Source organism: Phalacrocorax carbo, chromosome 20 (assembly GCF_963921805.1).
Source record: "Phalacrocorax carbo chromosome 20, bPhaCar2.1, whole genome shotgun sequence".
NCBI lineage: Eukaryota > Metazoa > Chordata > Aves > Suliformes > Phalacrocoracidae > Phalacrocorax > Phalacrocorax carbo.
The window spans coordinates 1,542,562-1,565,165 of record NC_087532.1 but is presented as its reverse complement, the minus strand read 5'-3'; the positions used below and the strand labels follow the sequence as shown (position 1 = coordinate 1,565,165).

Genomic DNA, 22,604 nt, shown 5'->3' with positions numbered 1-22,604 from the left:
TATCCCAGAACTCGTATCTTTCTCTCTGCTTTTCTGGGATTGTCCCAGAAATCATCTTTGTCTCTTCAACTCCTGTATTCTTGATTTGAAAGTATCCATACCCCTAAGAATTACCGTAAATTATAGTAGATTCTGTGAACGGTGATTTATGCCCTGCGTCCACAGTCCTATCCCAGTGCTTCCAGTGTCCGTTATACAATATGTAATTGCTTCTCCGTTGTAGCCCTAACGGCCACCCAACGCTGCAGTACCCCTGCTGCGCGTCGGCCCTGCTGCCCTCTCCTGAGGGAGAGGCTGCCCCTGGGCAGCTGGTGCAGAGAGGTTGGGCTGGCTAGGACTCGCCGGCTGCTTGGTGGGCTAGCCCTGCCCCTCGAAGTAGGTGGAAGCTGAATTTTACCTCCCTTTTCCCCTGGGCGGAGCAGTAGCTTGGCCTGTTTCCTCCATCGGCCACTATGTGACGTGAAGCCGTGGTTTAAAAACTGTTGGAGCGCAGAGGCGGGAAGCCACTAAGGGATAAAAGCATAAGACTTACCAAGTGGGCAAGCCAACGGCGCAATCACAGAAGCCCTGTTTTCTTAGAAAAGGAGGCCAAAAAGGCCAAACTTAAGCATTAACATTTTAAATGGTGTCTGATTATATTTACACTCTTGATTGTGAAGTCTGAAAAATCAGGGAATGGGTAGATTCCGTATGTCCAGATGTCTTTGTTTACTCTTTTAATGTGTCCAAAGTGCAGGAAAAAGCAAAAACCACTTGCTGTGCAAAAACAAAACTCAATCATATTTTGTTGTTCTGCAGTAGGAAATGTGTGAAGGGCTAGAATCGGAGTTTGGTTGAAGGAGTCGAGAGTTTCCTTTTCTCTCTCTCCTAATGCAGGCAACGAAGGGAAATTCAGCTGAGAGTTTTGATTCCCTCTGCCCCCCGCCGATGGCATTCCTCAGAAGTTTATCTTTGTGTTAGCTGCTTTTCTTGTGAATATCATTACAGAATATTTGATTAATATTGCTGTATTAGCTTCAAAATGTGGTTGGGTTTTTTTTTTTTTTGAGGGGTGGGGGTGCACAGAAATCGCTGTTTATATACTGAAAATGCTTGTCTGTTCCAGAGAGGCTCTAGGTATGAGGCAGCTTGAGGTCACCCAACGTAATGCTCATGTTAAGGGTTCTCTGAAGCAAAGGAGTTTTCCTCTAGGATTATGCAGTATTGATTATTTGTAGGCAGTGGTGTGGAAGTGGCTCCTGCAGAAAGGTGAATTCTCTTTTTCTGAACCTAGTATTTATAGGGGGCATTCGTGGGGTGTTTTTTTAGAGACAGTAATTCTTCTGGAACACAGTGCTCTCCTCCTTGACTGCTAGAAGTCAGACCAGATTTGAGTAATGCCAGTCTTTTTTTCTATGACCTTGGCAAAACTTTGTCCTTGTGTTTTGTGTTTCTGATAAAAGTTTGTATTTACATTCATGTTTTTAAGAACTGCTCCCTATATCCATTCGGCACTGAATGCCAGGCCTGATATAAGCCATATCTGTTAACTTCAGCCTGCGTTGACTTTGCGATACTGTTTATTTCTGTAGTGTAATTGAACAAACTTTCTTTCTCTGTGGTACTTCTCACATTCCAGCGGCACTCTTTTGTTCTATGATTTGGCACATACGTTTCATACCTGAAAGGAAGGACTATTTGTCCTCCATCAGATGTCCTCAAACACTGTCTTAGACCCACCCTGACACTCTCTCTCTCAGCCTTGCTTGTTCCTGCCAAGGCCTCCTGCGGTTTTCCACTTCCCAGTGTGTGTAAAGAAAGTTCAGAAATCTGGTTTTAGTCACTCGGTACCTTCATCATTTCACTTGGGAACGACATCAACAAATACCTTCATGTGCTAAACAGGAATTCATGTAATAAATACTATCTCTGCCTGTGTGTTGGTTTCTGAGCCGTTTCCTTGGAGCGTAAGGTTGGAAAAGCCTTAGAGAGATTTTCTGGGCACCTTTACATGTCACTTGTGTTAGGAAATTGTAACTTGGGCTGTTTTCCCCCTCTCTTAATAAAATTGAGGAGGCAGACAATTGGCAGCAAGAGAAAAAAGAAAGAGGAAGAGGTTTTTGTCACCCTATAACGAGCTGACTGGACTTTTGCCTCTGTATGTTGTTTCTTACACTAGCGATGAATGTAACACATCTAGTTTTTGTAGCGTACCATGAGAAGTGCTCCTTAGGCAGCTCGCCGTTATTTTGTGACGATACTTCTCTGTAAGTCCTAGTTTAGACTTGCAGTGACTTGAAAGTCGAATGTTCTTGTGGGACTTCTTACACCTAAGTCCTTATCGCTGGCTAATCGAGATATTGCTATTACACTTGAATTGCCTATTCTGTTAGTTACATTAGTGTTGTTACTTCAGGGAAGGTATCTGTTCTTCACACCCAACCTTCCATTCCTATTTCTCAGTTCATTTCCTATAGTTTATACTCTCGATAACGCCCCTTCTGTGGACACACGGACACTCCCCACCCCCACCCCAAATCCTGGAAACCTGGTCTTTGTTTGTTTGTTTTTAGTAGTCATCAGTTCCTTAATAGCATTTCTGCCTTTTGCGCATCACAGGAAATCTGTTGCCAGACTTTGACTAAACTAAGAGTGCCACTAGACGTCGTAATACCCAAGAGTGCTTCACATCACGTTTTGAAGTGGGCGTTCATTTGCAACACCGCAGTTTTGCTAGAAACTGTCGTCTCTGGTGTTGTATAGGACACATCTTTGCACGTACAAATGCGTGCCCGGCTCCTGCCCACGGTCAGTATGCAAGTTTCTTAATGTGCTTGGACTTGTGCCCATCTGTGATGGGCCCCAGCCCACTGTGGATAGCGTAAAGGATGAAATGGCGCTGGAGGATGTTGAAGTAGACTCTCTATGAGTAGGTGTGTAGGAAGGCATGTTTTTATTGCTGTTCTGTTTGGGTTTTTAAGTTAAAGCTCAGGCAGGCTAATTCAGCATACTAAAATACAATACGAATTTAAAAATCCTTCAGTTTGTACTTCACAATGAAGATCTGTTCCTTCTGATTTCTGTAATTAAAAAAAAATCCATTTGGGGGGGCTGGAAAATGTGCTATTAAGGGCTTTGATTTGAAAATGGAGATCTCTTCCGTCCAAGGCAGAAATAGCTTCCTCTTTGCAAACTTCAATATTAAAGACCAGATTTGTGAATTAAAATGAAACAAAAGAGTTAACTGTATTTCTTCGAAGTCTTCAAGAAACACGGGCTCCTGTTCTTGGAGGCCGGCTCTTTTTTCATGTAAACTGTTTGATCCAGACCTGGCTCTGATGTAACACATCTAGCTCCAGGAGGTAAAAGAATGCTATTTGCTGAAACTTTCAGCTTTGCTCATTATTTCCCCTAATGGCCCAAAACATCATAGGGAACGCGGAATGCTGTGCCTTGCTTGCTGTATCTCAAAAAAAAGATAGGCAATTTTTTTTATTAGAGACGTTTTTCCTTTTAGCCAGACAGGAGGGACTGGGTTAGGGCTGGGCAAATACACGTCCTACATCACCTGCAGCAAGGCTTTACCATCTGTTTCTTTGTATGTTTTTCCTCCAACATTTGCTTTGTGGAATCTGTTTTTTAAAACTATTCTTTATTCAAGAGCTTATTTTTAACAGGGGGTGGCAGTGAGTGATTCATGTTTGTTTCATAAAAATAAACGAGATGTGTTGGTCTTCCGGCCCCCGCCCCCGAGATGATTCAGTAAGTGCCTCTATAGGATGGTGTGCCTTGAGTTCTCCCTCTGTGCCTCATTCCCTGACACTACTGTGCTGATCATGTTTATCTACCTTTTTTTTCCTTAAAAGACACCACCCAAACTAAAAGCCTTGTGATTATTTAGTGTGACGTGATTGCATTTCTGCTCTGCTCTCCTGATCCTATTACTTCCTTGCCTGCTGACACAGAACATACCATTCAGAGCACCCCAAATAAATCACGGCGTGTTTTTGCTTTATTGCCTCTGGGACCTGGGAAAAAAAAATAAAAATTGCGTAATGATTTTGATCACTTTGTTGAGTAAATAATGATATTTATCATAGCAGTGTTTATTTTGCTAATTGAGAGAAGAATGGGAATCACATCCTGGAAGGAAATTTAGCAACTGAGTTCTAGGGAATTTGGAAGCAATCAAATATGCTTTTAGCTCAGTTTGCTTCACAGTGTAAATGCCATTAATAAAACATAGTTATTAGTTCCTTTGTTTTAATTTATATTTTGAGAGAGTTTATTTGCTGAAACACAAGAGGCTTCTCTTACACTGAAGTGTTAGAGGCAGGCTGCTTCTTTACATATGAAAAATAAGTGCTTTCATTTTATACTTCAGGGTGAAGATAGAAGCTGTCCCATGAAAAAGAAATAACTGTGGAAAAAATAAGAGCTGGCAGCTACGGATGCAGCAGGCATTCCTGGCCTCACATCTGGGCCAGTGGAAAACTCTCCTGTTGTTTGAACGTGCTTTACAGTGTCAGTGATTCATGGCACTTCAACCTCCCTGTTCCCACAAAATAGAATATTTATATTTGGTGTGGGGGGACTCTTGTTTATTTGTTTGTTTTTTAGAAATGCTGCGAAGTTCCAAGGCAAATTTATTTCACATGACTGGCCTTCATTGCTGAGAGGAGAATTATATTGTATTTCCCTGAGTCTTAAAGATATTAAAAAAGGAAGACTCGAAGCATGCTTTTAACTGTGGTGGTTTTGTCATGCTTTCCAGTTAAAAGAACATACAGCCCAAATTCTCTAATTTCACTTTAAAAGCTGATGCAGTTCGTTAAAGCAGCATGTTCTTGTCTGTCCTGTTTCTTAACAAAAGATGCTAATAGAAGTACGAGTCCTTTAAATGAGCAAAGAAATCCCCAAACCTGTTTGCACTCATCCCTTGCTAACGTTCTTTCAACTTTTAGCCTGAAAGGATGTGATGACATTTCCTGGTAGTTTTTCTTCGTGTGTCTTCTGATTCATTCATTTTCTCTGGCCTCTGCTTTTCCCTTTGGCTTGAGATTAATGTTACTATAACAGCTTCTATCGCTCAGGGAAAAAGAGCTTATGAATTGCTATTTTCAAAACCACATCTAATGCTCTTGCAGGGGATGAGCAGTCTTGGAAATTGCTGAAGAATGGTGTCCATGGCCATTCCCTAGATGGAGCGTGTTACCTACGCAGAAAACATTTCCCATGCCAGGTTACTTCACAGTTTCTCAAAGTCTTATTTGGCTAGAATAATTCCGAAAAAGAAAGAACCTATGGGTTCATAAGGTAAACAGAATGTAAGAGCACTCGGAGATTCCCTGATATGCCTTAGTCGCGAGTAGTTGCTAGCAGGCATCCAGAGGTAGAGTGTATATATACAGGCATTATAAAACTGCAGATAAACTTTTGCTTTAGACTGAAACCTGGCCCTTAAGTGAAAAAAATAAATCTCAAGGAGGCAAAAGAACTTACTGAACTCTAAATATTCTAAATACTGTGCGATCTTTGGCCAATGAAGTTGCTCAGCTTTGTATGTGCTAGGTAATGTCCCCTTTCCGGGGAACCAACGCGGTGAGGACATCAGCACTTCTCATTTTCTCCACGGTACGTGGCCTTTGTTCTGGTGTTAGGAGGCCATCGTGAGGAAGGGGAAGAGTCAGCTTCCAGGTCCTGTCAGTTGTCAGACTGTTTCCTACGCCCAGTATTACAAAATGCCAGTAGGTGCATGCTACTGACTGTTGATTCAGAAAAAGGAGCAGCAAAAAAAAAGCGGGGTGAGGTGCGGGGAACTGCTTATTGTATCAAAGGCAAATCCCATTCTCTACAACTAAATCTATTGGGGGGGGTGTGTGAAATTTATTAAATTCAACCCTGGATAAAAATGATAAGTGCACCTTATGACATCCAAGTGAAATGACTGAAATTTGTACCATTTTTTGATGTTTCACCAAATGCTTCAATGTCAGGGTTAAAAGAGTAAGTCTTTTTTAGGCCCAAGAATGCCAAGATATCTTGCTCTATCTTAGGCACTTCTCTAAAACATGGGTATATAAGGAATTAAGAAAAAAAAAAAAAGAAGAGACGGGGAAGGGAATGACTAAGAATACCTCCTGATATTTCTCCTTTATTTCCATAAGGGGTAATAACTCATGAGCAATCCGGCAGAGGGCACTTTCTTTAAATAGAACATTCTGATTCACAAGCAGAAAAAGGAAATAAATATTTTCTTTTCGTCTTCGAGAGACATCCATGAATACCAGCTTCTGAAACAGTATTTTATCATCTACAATTAAAAAAAAAAAAAAAGGAGGAAAGAAAAAAAGGAGGAAAAGAAAATCCCATGAAAAGCTCAAGGGTGACCACAGGATTGGAAAAATAGCTCTCTTCATTGTCAAAATCCTTGCAGAATACAGTGCACCACTTCTTCCTCTGGAATGTTATCCTACATAGAAATCCAACCTTTATTTTGTCCGTTCCCAGAAAAGCCTGGCTGATGGAGCATTGGAGCACAGTAGGCTTTTGTAAAGGAAATGATCAATAAGTTAGAGTTGAAACATAAATATACATGGGGGCATTAAAGGAGGCATCACTCTGTGGGCTCTTTCAGTGGCAATTTCACAAGGTGGAAGCAATGCAAAATAACTTCCTTTGCAGTCCGTAGGCTAATTCTGCCTGGCAATCAGGGATAGCTTGCTGTTTGAGAAGACAGTCTGTGTGCTTACTGCTAGGTGATGTACATGTGGCAGTACGGCACGGAGGGCCCCGGCATGGGGGATGTACGTGGGGCAGTACGGCACGGAGGGCTCCGGCGTGGGGGATGTACGTGGGGCAGTGCGGCACGGAGGGCTCCAGCGTGGGGGATGTACATGTGGCAGTACAGCACGGAGGGCTCCAGCGTGGGGGATGTACATGTGGCAGTGCGGCACGGAGGGCTCCAGCGTGGGGGATGTACATGTGGCAGTGCGGCACGGAGGGCTCCGGCGTGGGGGATGTACATGTGTCAGTACAGCACGGAGGGCTCCGGCGTGGGGGATGTACGTGGGGCAGTGCGGCACGGAGGGCTCCGGCGTGGGGGATGTACATGTGTCAGTACAGCACGGAGGGCTCCGGCGTGGGGGATGTACATGTGTCAGTACAGCACGGAGGGCTCCGGCGTGGGGGATGTACATGTGGCAGTGCGGCACGGAGGGCTCCGGCGTGGGGGATGTACATGTGGCAGTGCGGCACGGAGGGCTCCGGCGTGGGGGATGTACATGTGTCAGTACAGCACGGAGGGCTCCGGCGTGGGGGATGTACATGTGTCAGTACAGCACGGAGGGCTCCGGCGTGGGGGATGTACATGTGGCAGTACAGCACGGAGGGCTCCGGCATGGGGGATGTACGTGGGGCAGTACGGCACGGAGGGCTCCGGCGTGGGGGACGTACATGGGGCAGTGCGGCACGGAGGGCTCCGGCGTGGGGGATGTACATGTGTCAGTACAGCACGGAGGGCTCCGGCGTGGGGGATGTACATGTGGCAGTGCGGCACGGAGGGCTCCGGCATGGGGGACGTACATGGGGCAGTGCGGCACGGAGGGCTCCAGCGTGGGGGATGTACATGTGGCAGTACAGCACGGAGGGCCCCGGCGTGGGGGACGTACATGTGGCAGTGCGGCACGGAGGGCTCCAGCGTGGGGGACGTACATGGGGCAGTGCGGCACGGAGGGCCCCGGCATAGGGGATGTACATGTGGCAGTGCGGCACGGAGGGCCCCGGCATAGGGGATGTACATGTGGCAGTGCGGCACGGAGGGCTCCGGCGTGGGGGACGTACATGTGGCAGTGCGGCACGGAGGGCTCCGGCGTGGGGGATGTACGTGGGGCAGTGCGGCACGGAGGGCCCCGGCATAGGGGATGTACATGTGGCAGTGCGGCACGGAGGGCCCCGGCATAGGGGATGTACATGTGGCAGTGCGGCACGGAGGGCTCCGGCATGGGGGACGTACATGTGGCAGTGCGGCACGGAGGGCTCCGGCGTGGGGGACGTACATGTGGCAGTGCGGCACGGAGGGCTCCAGCGTGGGGGATGTACATGTGGCAGTGCGGCACGGAGGGCTCCGGCGTGGGGGACGTACATGTGGCAGTGCGGCACGGAGGGCTCCGGCGTGGGGGACGTACATGTGGCAGTGCGGCACGGAGGGCTCCAGCGTGGGGGATGTACATGTGGCAGTGCGGCACGGAGGGCTCCGGCATGGGGGATGTACGTGGGGCAGTGCGGCACGGAGGGCTCCGGCGTGGGGGATGTACGTGGGGCAGTGCGGCACGGAGGGCTCCGGCGTGGGGGATGTACGTGGGGCAGTACGGCACGGAGGGCTCCGGCGTGGGGGATGTACGTGGGGCAGTGCGGCACGGAGGGCTCCGGCGTGGGGGATGTACGTGGGGCAGTGCGGCACGGAGGGCTCCGGCGTGGGGGATGTACATGTGGCAGTGCGGCACGGAGGGCTCCGGCGTGGGGGATGTACATGTGGCAGTGCGGCACGGAGGGCTCCGGCGTGGGGGATGTACATGGGGCAGTACGGCACGGAGGGCTCCAGCGTGGGGGATGTACGTGGGGCAGTGCGGCACGGAGGGCTCCGGCATGGGGGATGTACATTAGCAAACCTTTTGGTGAACGTCATTTGAGTTCCTGGTTAATCATGAAGTCTGAGAGTTTTAAATTAAATTTCTTTACCTCAATCTGTACAATACAAGAAGTAACAACAGTGACTTTTCCAGAGTAAAATGTGATGTTAATTACTTGTAGAGAAAGGGGAAATCACATTCTCTGCATAATTTGGCGCCGTCCTCTTCTTCCCATAGCAAATATGAAGCAGCACCAAGAGTTGGAGAGCCACTAAATGTAGCAACTCTTATTTTGTGGGATTTAGCACTTCACACATTTTGGCTCTTTGATTGCTTCTTATTTGGCTCTGGAAATGCAAGGGAGTATCTTGTTATATCTAGAAGTGAAAATGGAAATCTGGGTCTGTTGCTCCTTCTGATGTAGTGGGACATAGGTGGGTCTTTGTTCTTCACGTGGCAGCATATCACTTAATTATTCATCCTGTCCTTTTTTGTGTATTTCATCACAGAGGAGTACTGGGACCTGTACAAGATGAGACAGTCCTTGTACTGAGAGTTTACAACTTTGAAAAATGTGGACTGTTTATCCAAGGAAGGCGTGAAGCTAAGTTTGAGTCACATTTAGAAACATTAATGGAAGAAGCACGTCTGCAGGAGGAGGTCTAGTGGTCAGACGAGGTGGTGAACTGGCCGGTTGGAGTGGGAGGAGCATTTCCATGCATAGGGATGTCTTTGGAAATATTATTAATCCTGTGCTTTGGTTCTCAAGTTGTGACTAAGGCCAGCTGCTTTGCGAAGTGTCCTTGTAGAATACCCACCTTGACTCATTTGTGCATCTTTGTTCATTTCCTGGTTCTCTCTGTCCTCTCTGAGAACAAGCAGATAACCAGGTCATCGGGGGCACGGGCCGAAGTGGAAGCTGGTTAGCCTAGTCGGGTTCCAGACTGGTAACGCTATGCTGTGACCATTTAATGTGTTTGCGTTGATCAGAGACGTGCACATTCAAGGGGGATGTGTAAATAAAGGAGGGGCATCTCTCTCACGAGGCAAGTCAATCTGTGTACACATCGGGCAGCACAGGCTGGAGGGTGGTTCGTCAGAACTTGCCATCGCTTACGCTCTTTGCCACAGAAATGCGCAAAATGTGCTTAAAAAAATGAAAGTGCTTTTCACTGAAGGGTATTCTCACATGGATGTCCTGCTCGTGCACGATCTTCGGTCGGGCTTTTTTGGGCTGCTCTTGGCAACATGTTGCTAGTGAAGTAAGTCCCCAGCATGTCCTGGGAGCAATGTAATGTGTAGTAAATGACGCAGCAGTTCAGAAGCCCTGATCTTTAAGAATCTTTAAGATTTAAGAATCTTTTAAGAATCTTTAAGAATTTGTGTTTAATGTATTTCATAACCCTTCTGGTATAGAAACTGCAGCATTCGGCCCACTCGTGCCTGCATTTGTACTGAGGCAGTTTGTTCAGCACACAGAAGTGGGTATTTTCCTTTTGATCTGATTAGCCAGCAGTATGTTTCTTCACTTTCAGATAATGCCTGGGCAAGTCGTTGCTTTAATTGTACATCTTATTGTGTCATCCCTGTTCAATCATGTTCAAAAATACCTACATTTCACCCTTGTCCCCCACCTCCCTTTTCCCATTTAGATCTCACTGAAGTCCATTCTACCTTATCAGCACAGTAATTTCATGAGCAGAGCTAGGATTTCTGCCGTTTAGGCCCCGGCCATTGTCTGTCGCAGCTGCAGTCAAGATAAACCCTCACCCAGAACAAAGTTGGAATGACCTTTTACAAGCAGAATCTGCCTTGTTTCCCTCCAGACTAATTTATCAGCCTTCATTTCAGCCTAGTCTCTCAGCAGAGGCCTGAAAGAACATTACAGAGAGCATGAATGAACAGGGGGATTAAGATGCTTGGCTAGTCCCTCTTTTTCATCAGACACCTTCTGGATTTACTGAGATGTAAGCTGTAAATGACCGTAAGTGGTGAACTGCCTTAAACTTGGAGTAAGGGAAGGGGAAGGGGCGGGGGGGAAATCACCGAAGCCAAATGTTTGGAAAAGAAGAGTGATGTGGGGAACTGGATAAACCTCCTGTCTTGCAGTCAGAAAGCGGTCGGTCTGAGCAGTAGCCGAGTTCCCCCTGGCTCTGCTGGCTGTGACAGGGAGGGCTCCGCTTGGTGGGCCCGTCTGTCCCCGAGAGGTGCAGGGAGGGGGTACGGGCTCTGCGGAAAACTGCCTCACAGTGAGACGGGCTCCAGCAATTTCACAACTGTTAATGAGGGGTTCTCGCAAATTTAAATCCAATTTATTGCTTTAAAGCAAACTTTAAAAACTGGATTACATATGTATGTATTAAAAAGTATTTTTTGTGCAGCAGACCAGCAAAAATTTTATTGGGAGCATGATTTTAATGCTGCAAAAGCTGAGATTTTTTTAAAGTGAACTTGACAAGTGTCAAAGAGCCCAATATGAAATAAAAGATCCACTTTTAGCTGACAGCAGCCGTAGTCCAAAGGACTTGCTGTGCGGAGGGGAATAAATACTTGTCTCTTGAAGGAGGAGAGGGTTGTCAACTAGATTTGGGTGAATATCCTGTCTGTCCAACAGAGGCGGCTGTTGTTAGCTTTAGTGGAATCGGGTAATTCCACCCCTAATACCATAAGACACCAGATATCTTTTTAGTGCTTATACCTTTTAGCTTTCTTCATCTTTTATGTAATGAAAGAAAGGGTTGTTTAACAACTTTGAAACATTACTGTTCAATTACAAGCTGCTCAGCTGAGGGGGGGAAACCCTTGTCTGTAAAACTTGAATCATTGTGGTGGATTACTTTAATTGAGTTGACTTGAAAGCTTTTGCAAGGGAAGAATTAAACACAGCTCCGGTGACTTAGCCCTTGGTATCAGCAGTGTGGCTGGTACTAGTGCTGTATTATTGCATGTGTATCTTCCGCCGTCAGTGGAGGAGCAGAGCCGAGGCACGGGGCAGGCTGGGAACCTGCCTGAGGGCGCCTCCTTCCACCCGGTCGTGCGGTAACGCTGCGGGGCGCGGGATGGGCTGCTGCGCCCAGCCAAGTAGCAGAAATGTCTGCATACAAAACTTAGTGCCAGCAGGTTTTACACCTTCGGTAGATTATTTGAACGTTTGGTGTATTTGAACATTTTGGAATATTTCAGCTTTTGGTGAAAAAGAAGGAAGAGGCAAGGGGTGGGATGGCAGGTGTGGGGGGAGTGTGGGAGCAGTCCAGTGAACGGCAGGGCACAAACATGCTGAAGAGCCAGCTTGTGAAACTCGTATTGCGGTGTCAAGCGATGGCAACCATCAACCACAAGGTGGTTAGAAAGTGGATGAGGATAAAAGACCAATGTTTTGAAATTATTTTAAGATTATGAGGAGTTTAGCCAATTCGCTGGATGAGCCTGGTGTTTTGGCTATGAGACTTCTGTATCTTCCTGTGACCGTACACACCAATGACCCCTACTGCAATAATCGGTATTTTCCTTTCTGACCAATAAAAGCTTTCAAAATGCAGTGGCTTGTGATTATAATAGAAACATCTAGACTTTTCTAAACCTTTGGAAGACTTTGGATTTAATTTAGATATCTGGGTGAGAGTTCAGGCAGTGATTTCTTCCTGTCTTCTGTGTTGCTAACCCATATTTGTGCCTTTACAGTCTTTTAGCTAGTAATACGGAAGTTGTAGGATCTCTGGAGTTGATGTAATCTTTTTTGCTCTCAGCAGTAGTTGTCTTTAATCTCTTATTGAGAGAGCTTGATAATGCAAAAGCCCTGGGCTGTTATGAAGCTTGCACCTTGTTGTATGTTTACTTGCATTCAAACAGAAGATGTGTGTATCTCATCCCTCAAATACTATTGTTCGATGTACTGATTTACAGACACCTCCACTCTCAGAAGTTAAGTATCATTTGCTATTCATAAGTGCTTATATCATCTCCAAAATGAATTTCAGCCGTGTGGAAGGGAGACAAAAAGGCTGCCTTTCTGGACAGTTGTTGAGGCAAACTGCAGTACTGGGCAGATTATTTTTGCTTCTTGTCCAGTTTCCTGGGAAATGGACAGAAAGAAGCTTAATTTCTTCTAGTCCACTGCAGCTGTGCTTAGGTTTTAATAAGCATACAAGCTTGGTTTTAAAAAAAAAAAAGTCAGGAAGCTGAGATTCTTGTCGAGTTGTCAGTGTTCTCTGGAGCAGAAATGGGGTTTTAGTGCTAAGTGGACTCGCAGTACTTCACAGACGTAAGTTAAGCATCAAGGAGGGTGCTGGCCGAAATGTCGGTAACCCTGCCAAACTTAGCGCACGGGCAGAAACGATCGCAGGTTGACTTCCATTTAGATAAATGTAAGGTCACGTAATTTAGCGTATCCAGGGAAGAACAGCCTAAGCTGTGCCTGTGCAATGCTGAACTTCAACCTGGCAAGCAGAAGGCAGGGAAGGGAGCTCGCAGGCTCTGCTGACAGACCTCTGAAATCATTGGCTCAGTGTGCAACGGCAGCCAAAGAAAAGTCAGCGGTACCCTGGCCTTACCGGGAAGGATGTTGAGAAGCAGGCAGAGGACATCATTATGCTGCTACATGGACCTTGGTGTGCCTCTATCTTGCAGCTCTGGTGGGAGGAGAGGTAGAGCAGAGCTGGAGAAAGAATAGGGGATGGCAACTAAAATTTCCAAGAGGATCGAGCAACTGTTCTGGGAGCAAGAACTAGAAAATCTGGATTTGCTTAGTTTGGAGAGGAGGTGTAGGGTAGTGTTGATACTGCTGAAGTTTACAAAATCATGAAAGCAGTGGATAATGGGAATTTGGGATTGCTGTCTAAGAAATAATGTAATACTTGTAGAAGGAGCATTTGGTGAAACAAGTAGAAAAAGTGTTTAAATTATATATGTGAGCACTACTTTGTGTAGTGAAAAGTGAATTCCAGAACGTGCTACCTGCGGAGACAGGTAGATCACAAAGTTCAGAGAGGGCTGGGGTGGTGTGAATCCAGCCCATAAATGGATATATCAGCAGGAGTAGGCAGGGATATTCTCCCTGCTATCTCTTACGCAATGGCTCCGGATGCTGGAGGGCTGCGAGGCGAACGCGCTGCAATTGGCCAGGCGCGCACGTGCTCCCTAACTGCGGTCTCCGGCTGTTTTTGTCATCGCGGGTGCTGTTGTAAGGTCAGGCAGAGACCAACCCTAAAAATGCCCTTGAAGCTGTCCTTTGGGAGGAAGGGGCGTTAAGGGCAAAAAAAACCCAAACCCAGGGAGAAATTAAGCGTTTCTGGGTGATGACAAATGCCATAAAGGGAGGAGTTGGGGGTCAAGGGACTAAAGCAGGGAGTGCACCAAACGGTGCCCCCCGGATGAGGGGGGACACGCAGCCCCGCTCAGGCTTCTGGGCTGGGCAGAGCATTGGTCTCTCCAGGGCATGTCTTGGGGCCTCACGAGGACGTGTGGCTTCCGTTCCCTCCCTGCTCTCTGGCACTGCTGCGCGGGTGGTAGTGGCGCGCCAGGATTTCTGTTGCAAATCTCATTTGCAACTGTCTATTATTTTTGTGGATTTTAGATCGAAGCCAACCTTCACAGGGTAAATTCCCATCTTGCCTGCAGTTTATTACAAGATTTTGTAGTAACCTGCTGGAAATTTCAGGTTTATAAATTTGAGCCAAAGTGACTTCTTTTCCTGTTTTTCAAAGTTGCTTCATTTTGTAAAGGGCTTTTGTGTGTGTGATACATATCAGTAAATGCGCGTGTAAATTTACTGCCTACTCCAACCTAATTGGCAGGAGTAGGAATATAGCAAGTTCAGAATGTGGAATGATAAAATACTGATACTGTATCCTTTAATTTATTACCTGTATTATCCACACTCTGTGTTTTCCACTCTGTTCTCTCTCCTTCATGAGTTGTGTTTTCACTAGACTGGCATTTTCCTACTCTGATGAATTAACTGTCAATTGAAGTTAGTGAGATAAATCAAAACAAATGGACACGCTGCTCTGTATTGACTTTCTCAGTGCCTGATTCTGAAAACCACTTTCTGAGCACTGGGCTGCCATCGTGCTCCCTCGGTTCTAAGCAAATGTACAAGAAAGAAGGAATTGGGGGAGGTAGGTGTTTAATAGCCATCAATTACATTTGCACTATCTTTGTTTTATCTAGGATCTTGTCGACAATGAGACCTGTGCCATTTACCTAGAAAGAATACACTTGGCATTGTGTCAGGAAACAAAATGTTAAATGGCTCTCAGGAAGCATACTTTGAAGTTTAGGTCTTTTAAAATATGGTCTTAATATACACTAGGAAAGAGTTTTTGGATTAACCACAACAGTTTAGGTAAAAAGGACACTTTTTTAGCAGCACGGGCTACGTGCAGGCACTCACCATAACAGAGGAGAGACAAGTCTCTCGTCTGAATTGAGTGAGGTTTATTAACATTTGCTGTGGGAATTTTCTGTGTATAATTGCATAGTCGTTGGATAGGGGACTTCAAGATGTTGAAGCCTTGGCTTCTATCCCAAGGTAGCAGAACTGTTTCTAGCCAGGTTTATTCTGTTTGTGCTAGTAGATGAGTGTTGATCAGGCACCCAATAACTAAGATCATGTTTGCCCCGATTAGACATCAAGATACTAAAGTAACCAGTGAAATAGATCTGAAATACGGACATGTTTAAGACTGTTATCTCTTACAGACACGGTAGAACTTTCACGGTAAAGAACGCATGGTTGCATGGGTACAGGCGTTCGTTTTACCGTCATCAAAGTTATAATTGTGTGATAGAAAAGTGATTGATTGTTTTTGAATAATGAGAATAGAAAATCCCGCTCCGTGTGTTAAGCAGCGCTACTGCAGGGCTGTGTAGATCAAACACCAGCTGTACCTCTGGCCACCCGAGTTACTCTGCATGGTTTCAGTAAGAGGAACAAGCGTATGCCTGTCATACGGCAAGTGTGGAAATTCTTTTGTTATTTGTTTACTTGTATCTTAAACATCTGCGCCTTAATACTTGGCTTTGAAATGCATTCTAGATCAACCAGGTTATTTTTTCTTAGCCTGATCATGTGTTATGTCTTCCTGTGTAACCAGCACCACATTTAGGAAATAAATTTAACACCTTCTCACCTGGAAGAGATCTTATAAACTTCAATTCAAGAAGTAAAAGGTTAAAAAAATGTATGTGCAGAGGAATGGATGGTGGAAAGGGGTAAAGCCTCTCAGCAGTAGGTTAATTGGAGAGTGGAATACCAGTGTAGATGGGAGCACATAGTTTCCTTGGACAATGTGCTAAAGAACTGGGAGCTGGGAAGGACCAGCTGGGATTGTTAGTGAATTAGCTGAAGTCAGAAACTGCTGAATGGAGCAAAGAAGTAAAGGGGAAATGAAGGTTAGGGTATAATTCAGTCTAAATTAGGTGGGCCATTCACAATGCATAAAAGGGCTCTGAGCTTCCTTTCTTGGGGAAAATGGGTAGGAAAGCTCACTTTTATTTGGATGCGTGTTGAGTGGTTGATTTTAAGAATGTGCATACCTAGAGCCTACTTTTTGGAAGTGCATTATCCCACATGAGTTTGGAGAAAGCATTGAAAGTGGCATGAGCCTGAAAGACAACAGATTACTAAGAAAGACTCACAACCGTTATGCTGCAAAAGCATGTAATTTTAATCTCTCACAAACTGAAACAAATTCTCTTCATTTATTCTATCTTTGCTTGCTTGTTATTAATGATGAAAGCTCTGTATCTGATCACCTCAGAATCCTGGCTGCTTGAAATCCATTCTGGCTTTGGCCCAGCTCTACTTGTTATTTTTGAAGAGGTTTATTACAGCATTTGTGTACTTCTATTAACTCCTAAGTTTTGTTTCTAAATGGTTTTACCATTGAAAGTGATGTGGCAGACAGCAGATGTTCTTGGAGACTGGAATTGTTCTACCTCAAATTATGAAACAGTGGGGAAGCCCCAGTCTTGCGTGAATTTAATATACTAATAGTTAATTTCAAATGGTACCTCAGTGAAGCCCAAAGCATTGAACATGCGAGGAGAGCTGTTAGGTGATTTGGTGAAGCTCTGTAAAATCTCATGAACTTAAGCAAAATGAGGAGCAAAGGCAATAAACATTTATTTATTTGTTTTTAGGAAATGCCAAGTCTAAAAGCCTCCATGATACTTACTGGTATAAATCCACAGAGGTTAACTTGTGGCCTCACCACAGCCAGAAAAGGCTGCGGTGAACGGCAGCGGCCAGACTCGAGCGGTTCATTCGCAGCCGTTCACGATCAACATAGCCATTTCAGCATCCATTTTCTTCACCAAAATCCTGAAGGAAGGGGTGCATTTGCAGTATCCTGGGAGATCAAGAAATGTTGACTATTTCATATAAAGTGGATAAAAACATTTCAAAGCTGAGGGTTTCTCAGAGCAGCCTGCTAGAAGAACCTTCTGCTGGTCCAAGCTGACCCACGCCTCCGTGGACTGAAAGTGTGCAATAGCCAGGTACCCAATCACTTGAGCCACCTCTGATGGCTTCATTTAATTCATCTATTGAACAGTGTCTTTGGAGTAGGGGTAAATACAAACAACACACTCAAAAGTTTATGCAGAGTGCACGCTTAGTGCAGGATCACAGAGGCAAATGCAAAGGAAGTTTGTGGTTGCACTTTCTTTTACTTGTTAAAAAAGATATCTTCCAGTGACACTGTCTGTGGTGCATTGCTTGATGATTTGATGGGAAGAGTTTTGCTGCATCCCTTCCGGTGGTGTGGCATTAGGTTTCTATGTAGACCTTCAAGGCCATTTGCCCTCGGTTTGCTCAGTATCCCCCAGAAGTGCATCATCCATTTGTTGACAAAAATTCACCATTTTTCAGCTTTGCAGGTATTTCAGAATGCCTTAGAGATCAGCATCACTCTGATCTGCGTGTTGTCTGAGTGCAAAGTGACTGTAGCTTCTGCTCAGGTGATGTGGTCTCTGTGGCTGTGCAGAGCGGACCTCAGTTACGGGCCCTCAGCTCCGCAGACGGCTAGTGCCAAGTTTCTGTTCTAGAAGCCTGGTGGTGCTGGATGCTCAGTGCGTTACGAACCTACCTGCAGAGACGTTGGGCTGGATCATTAGTAAGATAAAGCCTGACTGTTGGTATTCTGGTTTAATCAGACATAAAATGCTTAATAAGGAATATATTCCGTGCCTGGTTTTAGCAGTGTGCAATTCCAGAAGTGCCGTGGCTGGAGGTGGAACTTTTTCTCCCTCGTGCCGTACCTGACGCAGCCCGGCCTCATTTCTGTGTTCACTCTAAAGGCTTATGTCAAGCCCAGTCAATTTAAATGAGATTCAGAACTGGAGCAGCAATAAGTGTTCAATCAAAGTATTTGATAAATCACTTAAACAATCTTGCAGATTGCAAATTCTGTAAATGCAAGTTCTGCACTTATTCAAAACTAGTGAATGTGACAAGACTAAGAGACAGCAAAGTCAAAACAGCAGGAAGAAAAACTCAGATTCTTTGATGAGATTAAAATACCAGCAATTTAAGTGGCAAGCAGGTAGGACTATGCTGCTCGTGTAGCTTTCTAACCAATACTTGAGCATTTACGAGGAGAATGTACAGATGGGATAAAGAAGAGAAGGCTGATTTGATGATTGCAGCATAATTTTACCTTTACTTTGGGGTATGTGTGTTTTCCTTAATATCTTGAATGGCATAATTTAGATGGTCAGGAAAGTTTTCTCTCTTATTAAATGGAATGACAAGTGACTGTAAAAGTAGGAGAAGGGAAATCTCAACAAACCCCAGATTGCTTTGAATGCTAAACAATTTTTCTTTGGTTAGTCAGATTGTAGCATGAGCTTCCTCAGGGGGAATTTATTCTGATAAGTATCTCCACATAAAAGCTGAAAACAAAGTACTGAGACAAACTCTTTGACTTGACTTTAAACTGGTTTGTTATCCACTGCAGCCATGAATATGTCCATCTATGTATTTAATGATTTTTTTTTGCTATTTTGATTATCTCAAAGAAATATGGAAGAAATTACAGCAACTTTTTTTGAGTAGCTTCCAGAATGAAACCTTGCGTTTTCTCCTTTGACCTGTTTCCTTCTTACTAATGAAAGAAGTTCAGCAGATTATGATGGGAGAGGAAGACGCCTATTGTCAGTACCAACAAAGGCAAGACGCAAGATTTGAAATAAGTTTTCATGGTTACCAGTAGGGATATGTAAAATTGCATCGTTTTAGACTGTAGCTAGTGTTGATGTTCAGCATTTTAGTCTAAAGAGTTGCTGGGTTTGTGTGCGACTAGTTCAGTGTTCTCTGATCATCTTTGTCCCTAATTCTCATACTAGGGGTGTTTTTATTAGGATCCTGGTGCCAAACTTTTGTTTACAGTGTATTTTGCTTGCTTCCACCATTAATGTATTTCTAATCCTCAGAAATCAGGGGTTTGATCACTTTTGGTTAAGATTACAGTAGGAGCCAGTTGACCTGAAATCTGTGCTGGTCTCCTCCCAGCATGTATTTCCAAGGACGTTAGCAAGTGACTGATCTCTTTGTCTCCTGTTCCCCACCTGTTTTACCGCAGATGCGAAATGTCTTAATTGGTGATTAAAACAAGCATTCTGAAAATGTATACGTCTATTTTCAGACAGCATGAGGCCTGATTCGTGGAAGTTTTTAAGGACTTTGAGATTTTTGAATGAAAACTACTAATCGCAAAGTATTACAAATTATGTGGGATCACATTATGCTAGACTGACTTACCGTACATACAGAGATATCTATATTATGTATATACATATGCGCCTACTTAAACCTCCCGCACGAAAAATGCTAAAGGGTGCCTAGAGGTCTTTTGCATTGCTCCCGTGGTAGGCTTGGCGAGACCTCCTGGTCTCTGAGAATGTTTCAGGTAGTTCTTAGTTAAGCTGGTTTTCCAAAAGCTACCTAAATACAAATGATTTTAATAAATTAGCAAAGATTTGCATTCTAGACCAGTAGCTACTGAAATGCCTTATTCTATTTAAAAAAAAAAAAAAGATTGAAACAACTCTGAAATCTACTTTACACATGTGGATATAATTGTTAAAACGTATTTCCCCCTTAACTTGAAACCAGTTTTTTGCTCTTAAAAGAAAGGTAATTTTTAAGACTTGCTAGCAGTCATTATCCTTTCTCCCATAAAATATGTATGTTTAGCACATTGGTCACATACTAGTTGGAAATCAGCAGCTGTAAGGATTCCTGTAAAGGATTCCTGTAAAACTGTACGGTGTGTGCAAGGTAGAATTATTTTAAAATCTTGATTTGCTTGCATCATGCCAGTGCCTTTATTTTCTGGTATGTCTATGGCTCTGTCTAGCAGATTTGGAGAGGTTAAGCACTGTGTGTGCGTGCAAGCGTGTGTGTGCATGCGTCTGTTGTTTCTTTCTTCTTGAAATGCTTCACCACAGTAGGCAAAATGGATGAAACATAGAAAAAGAGAGACAATAAATAGTTTCCTAACCTGGCTTGGATAATAGAGAAAGTTCGTTAGATTTATTAATCCTCATTTTCCTTTGGACTGTCAGGCTTAGAGTGACAGTAAAAAAGCTTGTGACGACTTTGGCTAATTTGCACTCCATTCACTTTCTCATGAAAACCCATCAGGATGACTGAAGAACTGCTCTGCAATTGACCTTATTCAATGGCAGAGTGATATACTGGGAAACAGGCCAGTTTTTACAATGCCGAAAAGAGCAAATTGGACGGAATCTTTGTTCCTCTCTTTTTTTCTCTTTCCTTTTTATGCCAGTCTTGCTCTAGTTAAGCTCTCTCATTTGTTCCAGCAGTAGCTCTAGGGCTCAGGTCACCCTCTGTGGCTGCCATTGCAGGTGATCGCTGGACTGCTTGTCTTGGATGCAGAGAGGAGAGAGAGAAAGGCAAATGCTGGAAGACCCTGCCGCAGCGAAAGGGTCCAAGACGCTGCGCTCGGCCAGGTGTTCAGGGACAGGAGGCTGCTTTTGTCTTTGCACACAGCAATCACTGGCGCTCAAACAGGTTGCGTGAATCTAACGGCCAGGAGGCGACTGGTGTCCGCGTGTCGTGCTTTCGTGTTACTGCCTGGGTGAGGCATTGGAGCTGGTGGCTGGCGGTGGTGGTCGCGGCAGATGAGAGACAGGGAGGAGATACGGACTCATCTGTGAAACTTTTCTGTGTTCCTTTTATATACACGCCAGCAAAACCAGGCTCCCCCACGTGAAGGGAGAATGCGACACACTTCGAGCGGCCAGCAGGCTGGGAAGGAGGGCTCTCGCGCGGGGCGTAGGGACAACTGTCCCCTTAAATGAACATTTAATGTTTTATGCAAAAGAGGACAGCCATGAATGAGAGCCTGAGTCAGATTAGCACATGAACAGTCAGTAGTCTGCCAGATCGAATCTATCTGGGGTGGTGGAGAAAGGCAAAACAATTTGAATCCAAGTCTGAGAACTGGGCTGTCGCTGTTTTGGGGTGGATTCTCTCTCTCTGACTGAAACTACCGAAGCTGCAGCTTTGTTTCCAGGTTTCTTCAGGAGTGGTTTCTGTAAAGATTTCTGACTAGTAAGATATTGCTATTGATGTCTTTAATTGCAATAATTCCAGGATGGACCTCAGGTCCTGTCTGTCTTCGCTGCTGTACAAACCGCGCTGCATTTCACTCCTAAAGCAGCAGGTTTTCACTGGGTGGCTACCGCGTTCTTGATGCATCACCTTCCTTGAGGAAGCCCTTTTGAGGAAGCTAACTGAACGTCACGCAGATCAGTGCAAAGCTTTCGGATGGCTTTGAGCACTTTGATGACCATTTCAGTTCTGCCTGTGCCAGCAGGCTTGGTCTTCCTTTGCAGAGGGCAGGAGCTAACAAGGCAGAGTTACTAGTTCGGATGAATGCCGTTCAGTTGCACCTTGAAAGAGCGGAGTAAGCAAACGCTTAACCTGTCTTCCAAATCCTAGAAGGAGATGTGTGACAGCTGTCTGCTTATATCTTATGCTGTGTTGATGCACTCATCTTGTTTATCCCAGTGATCCGATGGCTCACCCTGTGCAGTTCCCAGATCAGTGGCGCGCCGCTCAGCGCACTGGCAACCTGGGAGCAGGAAAGACCCGCAGTCAGTCCTGGAGCAGGGTGGGGAAGGGTCCTGTCTGTCGACCCTCCTGCCCCAGGCTCCTCAGCCAGCCTCTTTGGGGACGATGCCTCCAAGCAGCAGCAACGTCTTTTGCAGGAGAATGACTGGGGGCCACCTCAGGGCTTACGTGTCTTCGCCGTCTCTCTGTAATCCTAGGCCAGATGGCACGCCCGGCATTTGTTATTTGCCACCTTATACTTCGTATTGGGTTATTTAGCACTGTCAGGAATTCCTTGATTTTACTTAGGATATTATTTTCAATTCATCTACAACTGCGATTCCACGAAATGGAGACCCAGCCCATTCCTCTAGGCAATGCTGTCCCTCGTGTGGGGAACTCCCCCCGGTCTGAAGTGCTAAACAGACGTGTAAAGTCTGTTCTCCAGCCAGTACGCTCAGGTGTCGCACCTAAGGAAAATAGTTGTTTTGCGTTCTTGTATTTTGAGACTAAGCGAGAGCGTTTCCACGTGATCAGAGCGGGCTTTTCACATCTCCCTCTTTCTAGAAATGTTACGTGTAACTTACAGAACTATTATATCCAATATATCATAGAGGTAAGATTTTCATTACTTAGACTTAAGCTTTTTGTTAGTAGTGTAGAACATACACGATACGAACAAGTATACTGGCACTTCAGTAAAAAAAAAGAAGAATGATATTAAGTTTGCAGCAACAGATTTCAAATTGTGTTTAATCATATTTAAGTGCCTTTGCTACGTTATTGAAAGAAATCTGAGGATTTCTATATGTGAAAAAAAATGTACAGGATCTTAAGAGATTGCAGTCATTTTTCATTGTTTGTTCTGCTTTTTGAATTTTTCGATTATACACTTAATTTTTTTTCCAATTTAA

General features: G+C 44.8%; 1 protein-coding gene across 3 annotated transcripts in view; it reads left to right on the top strand.

The window, feature by feature from the left end:
* The window catches only part of PRDM16 (PR/SET domain 16), a 344,075-nt gene that overhangs the window by 127,530 nt on the left and 193,941 nt on the right, over window positions 1-22,604 (top strand). The window lies entirely within an intron of this gene.